Source organism: Etheostoma cragini, chromosome 5 (assembly GCF_013103735.1).
Source record: "Etheostoma cragini isolate CJK2018 chromosome 5, CSU_Ecrag_1.0, whole genome shotgun sequence".
Classification (NCBI taxonomy): Eukaryota; Metazoa; Chordata; class Actinopteri; order Perciformes; family Percidae; genus Etheostoma; species Etheostoma cragini.
The window spans coordinates 2,318,375-2,337,276 of record NC_048411.1 but is presented as its reverse complement, the minus strand read 5'-3'; the positions used below and the strand labels follow the sequence as shown (position 1 = coordinate 2,337,276).

The 18,902-nt window shown below is 40.2% G+C and overlaps 1 long non-coding RNA gene across 1 annotated transcript; it reads right to left on the bottom strand.

The window, feature by feature from the left end:
* Window positions 1–13,365, bottom strand: LOC117944915. The gene is made up of 3 exons (XR_004656694.1): window positions 13,355–13,365; window positions 9,193–9,196; window positions 1–102 (listed from the first exon to the last, which is right to left on the bottom strand). It is a non-coding gene; the product is annotated as an uncharacterized LOC117944915 (long non-coding RNA).
* Between the last annotated feature and the right edge of the window lie 5,537 nt (window positions 13,366–18,902).

The following is an 18,902-nucleotide window of genomic DNA, read 5'->3' as shown; positions in this document are numbered from 1 at the left end:
CATCCATTCATCCATGTTCATCCACTTATTCGGGGTCGGGTTGCGGGGGCTCAGTTCCAGCAGGGGACCCCAAACTTCCCTTTCCCGAGCCACATAAACCAGCTCCATCTAGGGGATCCCGAGGCGTTCCCAGGCCAGGTAGGAGGCCTCCTCTCAGCTGGACGTCCCTCCACATAGTCCTGGGTCTTCCCCGAGGCCTCCTCCCAGCTGGACGTGCCTGGAACACCTCATAAGGGACTCCCAGGGGCCATCCTTACCTGATGCCCGAACCACCTCAACTGGTCAATTCAATTTAATTTTATTAATAGTATCAAATCACAACAAGAGTTATCTCAAGACACTTTACAGATATAATAGGTCAAGACCCACACTGTAATTTACAAAGACCCAACAGTTCCAATAATTCCACCGTTAGCAAGCATTCAGTGTGACAGTGGTGAGGAAAAACCTTTAGGCAGAAACCTTGAGTGGTAAGGAAAACCTCCTTTTAGGGCAAAACCTTGGACAGACCCAGGCTCTTGTTGGGCGGTGTCTGATGGTACCGCTTGGAGTTATGATGAAGAGTGGCAATTATTGAAACAGTAAAGATAATGGTGTGGTACCATGACTAGAATGGTGTGGTGCTATGACTAGAAATAGTAGTTGTAGTAGTTCACGGCGTAGCAGGGCACTGCAATCCTGTCATACTCACAGTTTCCATTACTCCATCCTTAACATCTCTATATTGTTTGATGTTCAAATATAAAATCCCTATTATTTGTATGAAATTTATGAAAAGTAGCTGAGAAGTTAACAAGCGATCACCTCATGCTCATTAAGAGTATGTTTATTGGCTCCCAACACATTTATACAGTTTGCCATACTATTGGAAAAGGAGCTATTTTTACCACACAGCTCTGTATAATGCATCCCTATGGAGTATAAAACATTAATTCCACCATGTGTATCCCAAAGCGTAGGATCACACTAATGGCAATGGCAGATCAGTGTTACACACCTCCAACCTCCACTTAGGAGGATAAATCACCCATCCCTTCCCTTTTAAAATGGACAGAAAATGTATTGTTCCATACACTCTGCCTCATAGCCCCAACAAATGAAGAAGACAGTATCAGCGTGAGTCCCGGGCCAGACTCACAACAACGTATTGATGTTCCCCCCCCTTCACCCTCTAAGTGAGTATAAGGTATCCACAAGCTCCAAGGTTGGCGCCAGCCTCTGTCTTCTATGCACCGCAAACCAGAATTAATTGCAAATCAATCGAACAAAGTACAACTGATCAGTAAACCAATTAGTAATTTTAGCTCTTTGTCCAGGTTTAGCTTTCCTCAGGCTTCCACTGTCATATCTTTTATACATATTTCTGCTTTCTCATACAAATGTCTTTTACATTTTAAAGCAAATAAACTCGAATACATTCAACCCACAAACAAGGGTAAACACAGACCTATAGACAGACAGATTTGGAAAACTTCTTCATTTAGTTTTTTATTGTGTTCAGCTACTATTTAATTGATACAAAAATAAGACTTACAGTTTCAGTTGAATCTCTACCACTAGCAGTGTTCTCTTCAAAAACGTTTTAATCGTACCCGGTACAGGACACCAGGGAGTAGGGGAGCAAATCTGAGAAACTGAACAGCAGATGAATCACACATATTCCTGCTGCTGCACGATGTATATGTAAGTGTAGCTGGACAAGCATGGATGGTTACGTATTGTAACTCCAGATTCTGTGAGATAGGCATAGCCCTCTAAGAGCTGTTGCTATTGGGGTTAATCCCTCGTGAAGATTTCTTTTGTACCCTTGTGCCTTGCACGGGCCTGCCTTCCGTCCGCAGTTATGATATATTACAGCTGCGAAACCAGAGCTCTGCTCCCAACATCAGCATTTTTCTTCAGCCAATGCTAGTGAAGCAGGTAGCCTGGATTTTGGAGGGCTATGCCTATACTCGTACAATGTGGAAACATAACTGGAAAGAATTTAAATTGAAGAGTATAGCAATTGGTTATTAGCTTCAACTCACATGCGTACATTATAGGTAACATGCATTTTCACATAGCACAGAATTCCAAGAGTGGGCATGTGCATCTCTGTGTGAAGCAGAGTCAAAAGTGCAGCTGCTGCCCGATATACGAGGGAGATGCATGGCGGGGTCAGCAAACGAAATGTGTATACAGATCACAGTACCAACGGGTGTCTTTGGGACAAAAATGGACTGACTGAGAGGAAGCTGCTTTATTGGAGAAAACTGTGAGGCCCTTGAAAGCGCTTTTAGGTTTCTAACTCCCAGCTGGAGTGAGACATGTGTTCCTGGCACCCCGTCACTGACGCTGCAGTTTGTGAGTCTGCTCAGGGCTGGATCATGATGTTTAGTGGGGGATACCCCCACAGGGGAGGAGGGCGGTACAGTAAAGCTGGAGCCAGGGATTGGGGAGGCTTATTTGCAGCCTGCGGGGCACCATCTCCTCGAGCGGACATCTTGGTGCCGCCAAGGCACTGCTCTCCAGTTGTGACCTGTGCAGGCAGATGTTCCGCTGTGACATGTGCAGCCAGATGTTGATATAACTCCGAGGTACAGCCAAAGGCTTAGCGGTCATGACGGAGACAGCCGAGCGATGTTGTTCTGCGCCGCGGTCACCTTGGCGGCACACAGGTGCACGTGGTCAGTGAAGCGAGCATGGACCTGGTCCCTTGGAGATGGTGGTGTGGTCTTCAGTTGGCCTTCGGAAGCAGGATGGATTCTTGTTGTCTGATGCCTGAGAAAATACCTTGGGATACACCTGAACAGACAGGACAAAGAGGCAGAACAGAACAGCGTTGTCCATCATGACTGTCATTCCCTTTGAATTATCCATAAATGCAAAGATACACTAGTCTAAAAACATAAAAAGGTCTCTGCACTGAGCTGTCAAATACTGACAGACCGAACATGATATCCAGGAATGTGGGGATGTGATGTGTGTTTAGTATTTATTAATCCCTCTACCAAACTGCAAGTCAAATTGGTGCTGTTGAATCAGAGATGGCGCTGATAATAATGACAGAGGAATTACATGTCTGGCAGTCTTATCAGGCACCCAAGTATATCCCATGTCAGTTGTTTGTGCTGACACCAGGCACAGTCAGAACTCAAAGTATTTATGCTGTCACGTTTCAACAGAAAATCACCTCCAGAACCTGCCTTAGTCCCCTCCCCCCCTTCTCAACATAATAATCCCTAATTTCAATGTGTGCAGCATCTTGGGTTTTTGTGGGCATTTACCCAGCAGAAGGGTGTAATATCAACACGGTGGGAGGATGGAAGAATACAAGAGCTATAACACATTCATCACCAGTAATTTCCACTTGACAGTTGATAAGTCATTTTCATGTCCATTTAGAGGTGGACCAGAGCTACGATTAGGACAGCATGTGAAAAGGACTGTGGTAATACCGGCTTTCCGCTCCTCATTCCACAAATCTATTTGATTCTCATTGACCACTGACTAAGTCATAAAAGCAGAAATACAGCTCTTTGAATTATTTTATACAATCAAGCAGATTCCTATACTCCATGTGTATGGGTAAATGTATTTTGAATTCATTAATTTTCAAATCTACTGATGTGATATTTATCTTTACTTTTGTTTGGATTTCTATTAGATCCTTTAAAGAGTCAACAGAGGAGACAGCATTTGTCTTTACTTGACTCAGTCCAAGCCCAAGTGGATTTGACTTAAAAACAATTCATAACCCAACAGTACATGTCCTTGTCCTAGCTTAGTTGAAATTAAATTTAAGGTGGAAGATTGTGAATCTGTACATGGCTGTAAAGGCTAAAACAGTTCCACATTAATGGTGTTCATTCTGATGAGTCTCTTCTCTTTATCAACTATATTAATTTACAAGACTGCTCAGGTGTTGCCGGAAGATCTGCCGGACGTCTAATTTTCTGCCCGACGTCACCTTCCTCTTTCTTTGTGTTGGCATTCTAAACTGTGGCTGATCTCGGCAGGGCTGGGAGCTAGGTTAGCGAGACTACAGTCATGAGTCTCTATTCTCTGTCTTGCTAACCTAGCTGGGCAGTTCATCTCGTGGTCTGTGCGGCTTGCTTGCTGGCCATCCACTTCCAGGGCTGTGTTCATTGACTTTGGACCTTTCAAAAATCAATTCATTACGTTTGATTAACCCCAACGGACAGCGGCACGTTGCAGCTTGTTAAAGATTACTGCATCACGCAGGAACGTCCATTCATACGTGTCTATATGTGCAGGCTCTAAATGAAACTTTCCGGCAGTAACCTCTGAGGGGACCAGTCTAGACCATACATACAGTACAGACATGTGTGATGGCACACCTGATAGGTGCAAATCATTTTAAATAAAAACAATAATTCCTTAGTCTCTCAGTCAAGGTGTAGTTTTAACTTTGGACTAATGCAAGGTGGAGTGCAATCCATTGACATTAACTGTCGAAGTATTGAATTTACAATGTTGATTTGCTGGGCATAATGGGCAACGTGGAAGCACATCTTACCTACTACTTTGTATCTGTACATGAACGCAGCATTCGTCTTGTTGAGGATCTGTTGAGGCCCGTGTCAAAAAGCTTTATGTTGGAAAAGGTGAGGAAATGTGATGGCAATAGACAAGGTTTTTCTTCCTAGTCTGCTCTAAAATTCTTAATTCTTAATTTACAATTTGAAAGACTATATAAAACCATAGCAAGAACAAACAGGGTCAGGGCCACTGCATGACATCAATTAGGAGTCACTTTAATGTGTGTTTTTGATATCTCTATATTCATCACCTCTCTGTATGTTGCGTTAGACTGTGTCAGGCTGTGTGTTAACACAGAATTTGAAAACAGTGCTGACTTTAAGAGAGGTGTGACAAGAAAGGAAAGCAATTTAATGATTAACTAAAAGTAGCAGGATATCTCTCTCTCTCACACACACACACACACACACACACAATCCCTTTTTCATTTTTCCCAGCCTGTAGGAATAAAGAGACACTTACCTTTGCTTATCTTACAATGCATTATTTATACTGTACATGATTTTCACAGTGATTATAATTGTGGTTTGATTCCCATTTAAGTGAGAGTTGAAATTCAAGGTGATTACAAATGCTTTAAACCAACATGAGAGGCCTTTATGTATCTTTGCTGGTTTCCAATGATAATATTCCAGTAAATGTATGCACGATAGCGTGAGTTGAGATAAGAGTATTTGCACCCAGACAACCTGCCGTTTGTACAGGAAGAAAAAACTGTAGTACTTGACAAACACATCTGAGACAAAGAACCCAGTCAAAACAAGAATTTCACTTGTTCCCAAGGTCTCTGAGTGTCTTGAGAGACATTATCATAGATTTTTTTTAGAGTCATTATTATACTGTAAAACGTCTAAGCAACTGACAGGGATACACTTTGATTGGTGATAAATTACAGTCTCCAGATCCTCCACGGAGGAAGGATTTTAGTTTAGCTATAGTGCTGAGATGAAAAAAGCTACATTTGACAACAGAACTAATTTGTTAGTCAAATATAAATGCAGGTTCAAAGATGAAACCTTGACTTCTGGCAAAAGGGTGCACACCTGAGGCTATTTCGCCAAATTTTTTAAGAGTTCGCAAACTGAATATGGGGAGCCAAACAACATAACTTCTGTCTTACTCTCATTAAGTTGGATAAAGTTCTTAGCCATCCAGCACTTAATGTCTTTCAGGAAGTCAAAAAGGGACTTTAAAGGGTTGGTATAACCTCTGTTTAGAAGCAGGTACAGCTGTGTATCATCAGCATAACAAAGATAAAATATGTTATGTTTGTGAAGAACAGAGTCCAATGGGAGCATGTAAAAAGAGAATGAAATTGCCCCTAATATCGAACCTTGAGGTACACCGCATGTAATCACTTCTGAAGAGGAGATAGTTCCAAAAAAAGAAAAAGTTCAGTTTTTATAAACATAATTTTACATGGCCAGGTTGGCTCCGTGGTAGAGCTGGCACACATGTAAGAGGTTCATTCCTGAAAGTAGTGGTCCAGGGTTCAAATCTAACCTGTAATCATTTCCTGCATGTTTTCCATCTTTCTCACCTATCACCCTTTCCTGTCAAAAATGAAAGGTGGAAAAGCCCAATAAATAATCTTTAAAAAATAAATCCGTGAAAGGACTTTGATCACCCACATGCAGCCAAGTTTCCGATACAAACAAAAAGTCTATATCACGTGATAGAAAGAAGTCATTTGAAGTTAATGTTTTGTTCAAAAGTGATTGCACATTCAACAATGCAAAGTTTATAGGGATTGTCTCCTCAGCCCGCACTGATCCTATTTTGATCATTTGAACAGTCAAGTTAATGGCTATTACCACAGTTGACCCATCGTTTTCTGTGGCTAGGAGAGTGATGATGTCCTCGGATGCTTTTTTTTCTTGTGGGAATGATAATGGAAGTGGCGGTATAAAAATTGAAGTAGTAAAAAAGGAAGTGTATTACATTTTTGGGTTGCCAGGTTGTAGGAAATCTCCGGCTGGACACGTGCTTTGTCCTTTCAGCTTCATCTGCAGCTAAAATAGTTATTCCACTTTTTTTAACTATTAATAACAATTGCAGGCTTGTTGGATTATTGGGGGAAATCTTTTTAATATTTTGCAGGCGACTTAATTTTTTTCTAATAGATTTTTAGAAAGCCATCCTTTTATCAATACCTTCATTAACATGTAAACACAGAGGACGGTTACAATCTGACAACCGCAGAGTTATAGTATGTAAGCTATAGAGTATGTAAGGTATTGGAAATGAATTTATAAAATAAAGCCATTAGTTACCTATTGTGCTATAAACTTCATTTAGAGGGCCTTATATGAAAAAATTGTATAGTTTGGGACATTTACAGTTTTACATCCAAGCTACAAAATACAGACAAGCTATAAAGCTCGAGAGCCTAATGATTATTTCATTTAGCAAGGGGAAAGAAAAAGAACTAAATCAAGGAAAAATGACTGACTGTGGCTGATACTATGATGTACCTTCTTAAGGCTCTAAGATCTTTTTAATGTATTCTCCTCTGTGTCCGGGGCCTGAAAGGGAAAGGGATAGAGGAGAGCTGAATGGATTCCATTAATTTAATTGAAGCAAGCCCTGACAAGAGATAAAACATCTTGGGCCCACATCTCTTCAGGGTTGGCGCTGGGCTTCATAGTAAACAAGCCGTGATTCGTAAACAAAGCCCAGAGAGCACCACTACGCTCTACAGAGACTTCAAGGCCATGGAATATGTCAGAGATGGGCTTGAATGGATACTGAAGTGTCCCCCCCCCCCCCTCCCCACACACACACCCTTCACCCCCACCCCCCTTGCACACATAGACATACACACACACACACACACACACACACACTTAAGTCTTAAGTATTCAAGCTGTATTCTGACCATTGTGCCTCAGCTTGTGGATATTTTGATGCTGGTAGCTCGCTCTTTCAGTGACAGGCATCCGTCCAACAAGGGCATTGAAATATGGATAGCATTGTTGAATTCTAGAGATAAGAAGAAACACTTCCACTTAGATGTGTCCCTATCGGCTTTACACACCCACACAATGATGCATTGTATTACATTTTTTACGCAAGCTTCACAACAAATATGTGATCTTATTCCACAAACTTTAATTTCATAGGAAATGGAAAGAAAAGACATGGTACATGCTGTATCTGAAAGTCTATACTGGTGAAATATGACACTAGGTGAAAACAGTATATCTGGTAATCCAGCCCACTGGTGTTGAAAGCTCTGTAAATGGTGGGTGTTGAATCCTGAGCATGTAAAGTGCATTTTGTTTGGCCACTCAAAAAGCAACTGGTACTTGGATATGTCACATTCTTTCCTGAATTGTTCCTCAGCTGAAAAGTTCCCCCCACTTTTTGAACGTCTCTGGTTCCTGAATTTTTTTTTTGCCCATCTCAATTGTTCCATTGAGGTTTCAAAAACTGCGTAATATAGAGTTTTAAGCTTGGAACCAAGCCAAGCAGCTATGAGTGGAATGGTGGCCATAACACATTTGATTCGGCACAACAAAAATAAAGGTAAATGGCAAAGGTAAAAATGGCAAAGGTAAAAAAATGTGTAGAGAAACTATCAGAGACTTCAGTGGTAGCAGCTCGCTCTAGCCGTTTGCGATTTTGCAAGTGCAGTAAATATTCCCATGGTAACAGCAAGTTCAACCAATCAGAGACGTTTTGTGGATGTGTATAGTAGTATACATATATAGTATATCTCATTAGAGCACAAATAAAACATGTTTTTCTTAAAACAAGGTTGTTTTCAAAGAGACTTCTAGCTTCTACAGGAGCAGAAACTTTCATTACACAACCATGACTTATGACTGATAATCATCAGGGTTTAGGAGTGAGTGATGTCCAGAATTTGTTCTGTAAATTGGGCTTATTTAACAGAATTTCTGGCAAGTAAAATCCAAACTAAAATTACACCTAAAAACACAACCTGAGCTATACACTCAAATAGATCAAATGCATACAGCGGGACCTATTCTCACTATCAGTGGTGTTAAGCATAACTTGCAAGTACCAACTGTACTTAAGGACATTTTTGGAGTCCCCAATGGTCATTTCTCAGAGTTTTCTGCCTTTTAAAGGAAGTTTTCCTCATCACAGCTGCACCAAATGCTTGCTCTTGGGGGTGAATTGTTGTTTTTTGTAAATTATAGAGTGTGGTCTAAACTTAATCCATCTAAAAAATGAGATAACTCAGATCATTTCTGTTAGAATTCGACAGTATGAATACAATTTAATTAAATTGCATTTTGAGGTACTTGTACCTGAGTATCTCCATTTTCTGCTACTTTATACTTCTGCTCCACTACGTGTTCATTCCTCTACATTGATTTTACATGTTAGTCATTTATCATGTCTGATAGTAGGGAGGGGGTAAGCTTTAGCAGTTCAGTGTCGATATGGAATCATTTACAATCCCGTAATAGTTTCCATCTGTTGAAAACCCGTCCCAGATTGACTCGGTTTTCACCCGTTCTCTTTCCTTTTCCCTTTTAGCTTATAGTTCTTTCTTTATTATCCTTCTTTCTTGTGATGGCCCTGCTCTAGTATCAGCCATAACTACAGCAGATAACTTCTCAAATTAAAATTAAAAGACATTTAGGCCTATATAAAGGCCTTTAAAGGCCTCCAGACCTTCCTCGATGCAAGACCACACCCCTTGTACAATAGTATTATTCTGGGTTTTAAGAAGATCAGAATGTGTTTTTGCATACAGTGTAACACATTTAACGTAAAAATTACAGTAAGTTACTGGCAACAATTGTCCAGTAAATTACTGTGAATTCTTTTTACAGTAAAGGTACCATACTTACTTACATTTACAGTATTTTATGTATTCATTCTAAAATACAAAACAATTCAATACAATATAAGTTAAAAAAGTACAAATACAGTAGTTTACTCTACTATTTACAGTACCATAGTGGCTATATTGTGATTTTTTTTTCAGTAATGCTTTGACTACTGTGATTTTAGCTGTAATGATTAGACTACTGTGATGTTGTCATGGCGACAAGGTTGTAATGTAAACTTTAGCATTCTACTGTAAAAATCATATACAGTAGTGTTACTGGGAAATGTAAAGTACACAACTGTAGATTTCACAGCCATTATTTACAGTGTATTTGTGTAAGTCTTGGGGAAATAAATATATTAAAATCTAAAAATAGAATTGATATTAAGTACCAAACCAAGGTATGGGGGTGGTCTGATAGAATGCAAGGTGCCAGTTCACTTCTTGGCCAAGATGCTCTTGGACAAGATGCTCTTGCCTGTGTGTAGTGTGTTTTAACAAAAGAGTGAAAACATTTGAATTTTTCCTTGTGGGATTAATAAAGTACAAAACATTATTATTAATAAAGACAAAATGTCAAGAAAATGGAATGGAAGGGACTAATACTATTTAAAAATGGGAGACAGAGGTTTGAACCAACCATAAAAGTAATGTTTGTATCCTGTTGTGGATTTAAGTATTTTATTCTTCTCTGGAATAACAAGGTAGAAAGATATTTGCTCTGTGTTTGAATTATATATATGTATACCTATTAGGTATATGTATATATTTTATGTTTGTTTGGGATTTTGCATTAAAGTTGCCCATGTCCATTTGTGCATATCGTAACCTGAGCCCCAAGCTGATTGGAGGTTAAAGGTGCCATAGATGCAGACAAATGTACCCGCCTCCTGATCCCCTTCACAGCCATGAATGCATTAATTTCATCTACTTGCCAGCACATTCTCAGAAATAATACAGATGGACCTGAAAAGGCCTGTGAAATCAGAGTATAATGACATTGTGCGATCATTTAGCCCTGCAGACGCTGCTCAGGAGCTCTAAAAGTAACTTAAGAATATTGTGGTGAATCAATAATGAAACTATCTAATCTGTTTTACCGTGCACCTATGCTTGGTTTTTACGTCAGATAGATATCACAGTGGAACTGAGTTGAAAATTGGAGTCTCGCTCTGGAACTGCGATCCAGTAATAGAGCAGAAGATGCAACAGAATCCAGTGATATATGTTAAGGTGGTAAAGCCTGAGTAGTTCATGTATCACTCTTAAGTGATCTGAGATGGTCTACGCCATCTCTCAAATGCACTTTATCTTATTCTGTGGTGCATCTTCTCCCTTACTATTACCTCATTAGATCCCAGATCTTTGTCATGCTAAGGCTGACCTTGCAACCATTTGGAGGGAAATACTTAAAGTCCAAAAATCTTCACTGAACTTTTGTTTCATTGGGACCCAAACAGAAGGGCCGTTGTTAGATGTTCTAGCTCTAGAGGAATGCCTCACATGCAGTAGCCTTATCAGCCTCACACTGGATAGTTTTGCGATAATCTCCCTATTACAAACAATGGAAATCCTTATCAACACAATTTCTTTAAACGCTAGAGTGATTACAATGTTTGCAAAGCCGCGTGTACAATGTATCCAAAAGATAACGTATCCACACCTGTCAAAAGCACAAACATACTCATAAAGAATTCCAGATTATGCTTGTTTAATGCGGCGTTTTTAAACATTTAGTTTATCACCTCTGACGTCTAAAATCATCTGAGAACGCCAGCCTTCTCTATGCCTTTTGATTGTATATTTTCCCACGTCAAAGATAAACTTCTTTCCCTTGGCCTTTGAATACACAGCAGTGTAACATTAATATGTATTCACCCGTCTTTGTAGTTATTTAAGCATGCAGGTTATGGCATCGCTAAACATTGTTTGATTTCATTCATGGTTCCAGTTCACATATTGCAGGCAGACTGCCTCTCAGGGTGTGTGTGTGTGTGTGTATTTTCCATAGAATTTAGTTTCTTTCCGTCCAACACTCAGGAATTGGGTTATTGTCATTGTAATATTGTGCATAAAATATTGTTCATGAGATGTACATTCTAGTTGTACAGTGTAGCTGTATTTGATCACACTTAAGATGTAGGAAGACGTCTTTGCTCTTCGGAGCAGAATTGCTCATATTAGGAAAGGTTTCATGCATCTACATGCAATTTCTAACAGATACATGCCAGTAAGCCCCTTTTGAAATACTTTTCACAGTCTTTGCAAGGCATGTTGCTTTGTTTTTGAAACTTTCCAACGCTTTACTACATGACTCATGTACAGCGTGTTTTATCTCCGTCCGCTTGAATCTTCTATCAGGGCAAATCAAATTACAGCGCTGTGTCTTTACAAATGTTGAAAGTCTGCGATGACTATCTGACAGGAGGACACTGTCACAGATTCAGATCTGCAGCTTGGTCATGTTGCTCCTTGTCTTCAGAGATCAGTGCTCATCTTTCAAAGCGGACCTGATGCTGGTGTTTCACCTGTTGGCTGCCTAATCAGATCCAGGCCCACACCTCGGGCCCGCTTTATCTGCTCCTGTATCATCTGATAACCCCTTCCTCAATCAGCCTCCATAACTGGATGAAAAGGAGAAACAGATCAGTAACACTTGAATGCTTGCATGACCTTTATTTCTTGCTTAACATCTGTGTGCAGGGTGCAGCGGGGAGAAGGAAACACCAGCACTTGTGCTGATTGAGCTGAGATTGGATTCACAGCCAGAACAAAGAGTAGAAGGAGAGACAGGGAGACTGAGACCAGTGTGTCTGTGTGTGTGTGTTGGTTTGTGTGTGTGTGTGTGTGTGTATGTCTGAACGTACTGTATGTTGAGCTCTAATGTGCATGTACAGTACCAGTCAACGGTTTGGAAATTTTCCCATTTACTTGAATGACAATGTGTGTCCAACTTTTGACTGGTTGCTTATTAGTGAAGGGTTTTATATCCTTCATTCTTTCATGTTACTGTAAATAACAATGATAACCCGGACTATGACAGAATATTAAGCGTTTATTAACACAACGGAGGCTAAAGTTACTTCCAGTCCATCAGGTGTATTTACACTACGGATCTGATAGTGGCCCAAACTAAGAGTGTGATACAATCTTCTTGTAAATATACTCATGAAGATGGAAAGATGAGAAAAAAGTCTTCACAGCGAGGAACCTTTTGATACACAAAAGCTGTGTAGGTTCAAGATAAGAAATCATGGCATGTTCATACATGAATTATGTGTTAATTCATTTATTATTATTATTTATTGTAATTGTGCACAGCAAAGACTGTGGCAGCTGCTGCGTTACACGCCCTGGATGTATCTGTGTAGTAAGATGGACCCAATCTGACACAAAGGTACGTCTGGTTTAACAGGTTAATTTCGATGTTACTGTAGATAGAGATCTGTTGGAGAGCGGGGGTGAATGGAGACAGTAGAGGGAGGGTGGAAAGCAGAGGTAGCCGGGGAGAGATCCTCGACAGGTAGACTGACTGATGAGCAGCACAGGGAACAAACAATGATACTAAAGGGGCCCTGCCTCAGATTTCATGACTTTGTGGTAAGTTCTACCATGGACTCTGTAACTTGGTTACCTTGTTTCAATCCATTCTAGTGTGGTATAGAAAGCCTGCTGGAAGATTCAGCTTGGGCCATTTGTCATTAATATTCAACAAGCTAAGCTGCTAGACTTTGATTGACTAACAGCTAGCCAATGAGAGCATGGCAGTCAGTATCCTTTTATCCAGCGCAACTGGACGACCTCATGAATAGTAATGAGCTCAGGCAGCATGACGTCAGACTGACCAGCTGTTGTGATTGGTCTGATTTCTCCTATTATTTCTTTTCAGTGACTAGAGCTGATAGAAGAGCTAGACGTTAATTTTTACATTCACTACATAACACACACATATGGACCTGACATATTTCAAAACATGCAAGTAGAAATGGTTATGTGTGGCACGGCGTGTGGGCATAGGCGAGGAACACAGGGAAACACAAGGGAAAATACAGGGGTGTTACGCAAAGTAAAATATATACATAAATATAAAAACTATTTGACTAAAACTAATATGCATTTTTTTCATAAGATTAAGTCCCTAAGGTGAAGTAAAACCTTTGTTACCTTTCAACATTTGTTCAATCTACCCTCAGGTGGCAGATTTAACAAATGAGAAAGATATTAAGGTGTGTAAGGTTGGATTGGTGGATGAGCACGGTTTCTGACACAGTCGCAATAAAAATGTAACATAAAAGCAGGGCTATAGTCTGCTATACCTTTGTCCAGTCCATGAGAAGTCCTAAACCAGGATTAATAGCAACCTAGTCAAGATTTAGTCCAAAAAGGTTTGAGTTCAATTTAAGACTGAGTCCAAATGAGAGACAGTCAAGACTGAGAAAGAAACGGTCAAATTAGGCCAATATTATTTACTTCAAATACAACAATTTCACCTTATTCACATAAAGCTCGAGGTGCAACTTCACATTTTAGATGTTGAGTCTTTTCATTCTGGTTTAACGAGAACATTCTAGACTGATGATGGAAAATGTAACAAATTATAGGCAACACAGGTGTCACTTAGAAAACATGTAGACATTCTTGAACTGATTACTTGTCCTGAAGAATCCATAGTACACTGTGCACGCTGACTTTGTGTTGGTGGTCAAAATGAAAATGATTGATGCCTGATGATTAAGGCATGTGACGCATCCAGGCATATACTGAGGACCAGTACCAATGCCTGTTCTAGATGGATTGCGGATTAAACCAATACCTGTTTTCTGAACAAGAGCTTTGAAGGAAGAAGTTACTTTAGAAAAAATGAAGAGAGTGCTGGACTCCATTGAGACCAACTTACTTTATTTTCTGAGTCCATTGGCTGAGTCTGAGACAAGTCACAGTCCATATACCAACGACTCTAAGAGAAGTCCAAAAGAAGTTCAAGACAACAAAATAACATCTTGAGTCCTGTCCGAGTCCAGACTCAAGGACTACAGCCCGTATAATACGTTTTTTTAAAGTATGTTTTTTCTAATTACAGTAATTTAATTTATTTGTATAAAGGTGGACAAATGTTAGTCATTTTGTGTTAACCCCTTGTGTATGTTAAATTACCAGATAAATGCAATGGCTCTAACAACTTCTGTTACAGCAGTCATTAAATACATACACTATCCTTTACTGACCATCTTGTTTGTGGTGTGTCGCAAGGCTCAGTTTTAGGTCCACTACTGTTTTCTGTTAATAAGTCTTGGGAATTTTTTTTCTTTTACTACATAAAGTATATAATATTAATTTTAATTATATGCTGAAGACACGCAGCTGTACCTGTACAACTTAGTAAGTCATTTATTAACTATCTATCTAGATGAAGGCTACAACAATTTCCTGCAGCTAAAGGACAAGTATTCTTTGATTATTTTATCCATTCCGCCTCACTCTATCCAGGTGATCCGTATTGGCCTTGGCTGTCTGTCTAAACCATTGCTTGAAACCTGGGAGTCCTTTTTGACTCTGATCTCTATTTGTATGCCCAGGTCAAGAAGAAGAGGTCCACAAATTAGGCTTTTCAAATTCTCTGCTGACCTGGAGAATAGTATCTCAGATGTTTTCCATTCCATTTGGAGACTGACTGTCATGCTGTTTATTCCAAAGTAGAGCCGATAGTGTCAACTTTCAAGTGACCTTTTTTTGTCCTTCACCATTTACAGCCTGCTATTAGCCTATGTATCTTCTGCTGATTTTTGTATTTTATTTTAAATTTTTTAATTTCTTGAAACAACAAACGTCATGCCTTTTCTGCAGAACAAAGGCAAGCTGGAAAACGCTGCGGTCTTATTGAAAAGCGATGGGAAAAGCCGAAGACTTATGTCAGCTCTCTCCAACTTATTTAATCACCAGGAGTGCTGGGGGAAGACCATCTTTGATTATACCTCCTCACCGATCAATAAAGTCCTTGAACTTGCATAAGTCACTGCTGGCCACTCTCAATATTACTGATAACTGCCCCCAACACACACACACACACACACACACACACACACACACACACACACGCACACACGCACACACACACACACACACACAGTCCCTGTCTGGCCACCTCACCTGAGTGATTTCCCCATTGATGAATAGATACTTTTGACCCCGGCTTTCAGGGTAAACACAAGTTTAAGGAATATTTCAGAATAAAAATGGACTCAGCTGCATCTGAAATGCCCTCTGCTGGCCTCAGCCAATGTCACAAACCGCTCATGCAGGTTGCCATATAAATAGGACCACCTATGAAACAGCTACAGAGCTGTGACATTGTACTGAAGAGGGGGAGGTTCTCTTCCATTAGTCTGACCTAGCTCAAATGACTTGGCCTCCATATGAAGGGTTGCAGACAAAGCAGAGTTTAGGGTTGTGTACAGTGTGCAGTGCCCATAGTGACTCTGCCACCCGTCCCAGATGTGCATCCTAAAACAAACCAAGGGATTACTTTCATTGATTGAATGCAGATTGAACGAGTTCCCTGGCAAAAAGAAATGCTGTGTGCAGTCAGAGGTGGCTCACCCTCATCATTGGTTAACACGGGCTGACAGATTCAATCTGTTTTAGCCAGCCAGCGGGGTTATGCCGTATGTGTCACTCAAACAGACAAAAGCCAAGTGTGGACCTGCTTTCAACCAAACCTCAAAGACACAGGCTCACTCTTTCTCTCTCCTATACGCACGCACGCACGCTTATACTCAAGCCTGCTCAGCAGTATCAAAGTTCAGAGGTCATCCGGCGGGAGTTGCTCTGCCTTGAACCCCTCTGTCTAATTAGGTGGTCTGTGTTTGTCAAGCAGTCACATGCAATCCTGCAAAATAGCTGTTCTATTGGAAATAAGATGCAATGTAGGTTTGGTGTAATCATTGACTCATAAAAATGACAAACTGTATTTACAATATGCCACGCCTCTGAAATATCTCAAAGAGACATTTATATTGAAACTATGGGTAACACATATGGTAAGTGATACTTAGCAAGAAATGCATTTGAAATGTTTTCGGACTTACTTCCAAATTTACCCAGTATTTTTAATTGATTGAAAATTAGCCCAATATTATTTAAAAGTTATATCAGGCTATTTCCCATAAGCAGGAATAACATAGCTGGTAAGTGAAATGACACATTTAAATGAAAACAACACAAAGTTAATTGATAGGCATGATCACAAACACATTTATGTATTTTAACAATTGGATACGGTGCTGCCACTCAATATCAATAATCACCATTGTAAAACAGACATCTGTAAAACTGTTGACAGGACGCCTCAAACTGCAAACATGGTCGATTATGACTCGTTATATTCTGTATTTGTAATCCATGGACGTTTTAGGTTTTAAAAATGCCCCTTCAGCTGAGAAAATTTAAAAAGCTGTGACGTCACCACAATGTAAAGTCTGTTCCAACTCGCGCCAACCTAATAAATCCCTGCTCTTACTTTTCACCATTGTTATTTCCCCAAAGGATTTTCTATATTTTTAATTTATACATCCACGATTTTCAAAATTACATCAGACAATCTGCTTCCTGTTTACATCTGCACGCAGAGGGCCAGTGTGTGTGAATGGTCATGTGATATGTGTTGTAAGACCAGTTAGTATTGACGGAGATTGTTTCTGCCTCAAACCCAGAAATTAAAAATTAAAACCTTGTAGTGTAGATTAAGCCTCGGTATCAGTTAGGTTTGTTTAAGAGGGAGAGTGTATGTATGAAGAAGAGAGGGCAGTAAGTCTTGCCAGAGTCCTCCTAAACACACAACACACACACAATTCCTGAGTATGTACATCCTGATCGAATGAACGTTATCATAAGTTATTGCCAGTTTACTAGAGCCGTGAAACCAAGGGCTAAGAATCTTCATTACTACTTTCTAGTGCATTCAATCTACTAATACCTCTTTCATATCACTGACCAGGATTGGGCCAGGGTTGTCGGATCAGTGTTCAACCCTTCTTTTGGAAATTCAAACAAAGCCAGCCAACCCGGGGATATCCCTGATCATGACATCAGAGATCACCTGGGTCAACCTGGGAACAATGCGTAACAATTACCTTAAGTGCTAGAAATGGGTGGAGCTTTTCAAGTAATACAGTGAATAGGACATCAAACATCACTTACTCCACAGTCCATCTGTAAACTAGCAGAACTAATATGTTTTGTAGCTACCTGAAGTTGTCATTTTACAGTAGGGAGAGAGACTCTGACTTTGATTTCTCCTCTGTATCTTTATTAGAGCAGCTGGAAAAGGAAGAAGGTTATTTGGTGTTGAGTAAGTCTGCTCCTGTCCTGGTCATGTATACAAATTAATACAATAAGTGTTTTTTCAAAACCGCGTTGTCACTATAATGGTTATATATGTACCAAGCCTAGGATGTGTCTGCTTTTGTGACCTGATATATGATGACGTTGGCTGGGTAGCTTGGGCCTTGAGACACTGTTTGGACCACATCAACCATTTAATTAAAGCACCAAAACCAGATCCATCTCACTGCAGACTGATAGGTTTGCATATGTTGTCATTACCTTATCAGAGTGATAAAGAAATCAATAGAGAAAATCAATAGGATATGTTTTATCTCTTTCTTTTGTTCACATGTAGGGGCTACGTAGGGGTGACAACTTTGAGCTCCTACAGCAGTAGTATATCACAGCCTCCATAAACCATTGATTTTATGATAAAATCTTTCAGACAATCAATAGCAATCAAGGTTATAGATCAAGAGAGTGTGGCATGTTAAAGTAGAGGAAGAGCCGGAGGGGATCTTTTGTCTGTGTGAGCCACGCATGATGTTATTCTTTGTAAGAGCATATCAATCATATTCTAGTCCTAAGTCTAGAGGGGCAGATTGAAAGGAATTGAATGGAACAGGCTACGATTAATGGCAAATTATTTCAAACTGTAAGTGGTACTTTTTTACAGCCAAAAGCCATTTATCACAAAAACGGACTCAAACTTCTAACGGATTTATTTCCATGATATCTAGTAAAACGGCTCGATGAGTTCAAAGACGACAAGTCTGCCCTACTGGCCCACTTGTCAACTGAGTCAACTACTTGAATAAACTTCCCACCTTGGACACTAACACAGTGGCTAACCAAAGAATGAGGCGGCTAGGTGGCTCCTGCCAACACAACACTGCCCTCACTATTCTTGTCTCTGAAAGGAAACATCTATCAGCGGCCCGTGGTTCCCATGTCAATTGCAGGCCGAGCACTTGATAAAGACAACAATTGGGAAAGACGAGTATGCTGTTTATATCCTGACCAGCGCTCGCCCTCCAGTCACGAGTCCCCACAGCCGCGATGACGGAGGAGGATGGAGTCTGGGCCGCAGGAAGTTGGAGGACAACAGTTGTGGCTTGACTGTTTGCAGCCCCTGCTGAAACAGTCCATCCCCTCCCATGTCTTTTCTGTGGTCGGAGAGGAAACCTGACACCACTCAATGTTTGGACAGTCCCTGACAACCTGGATG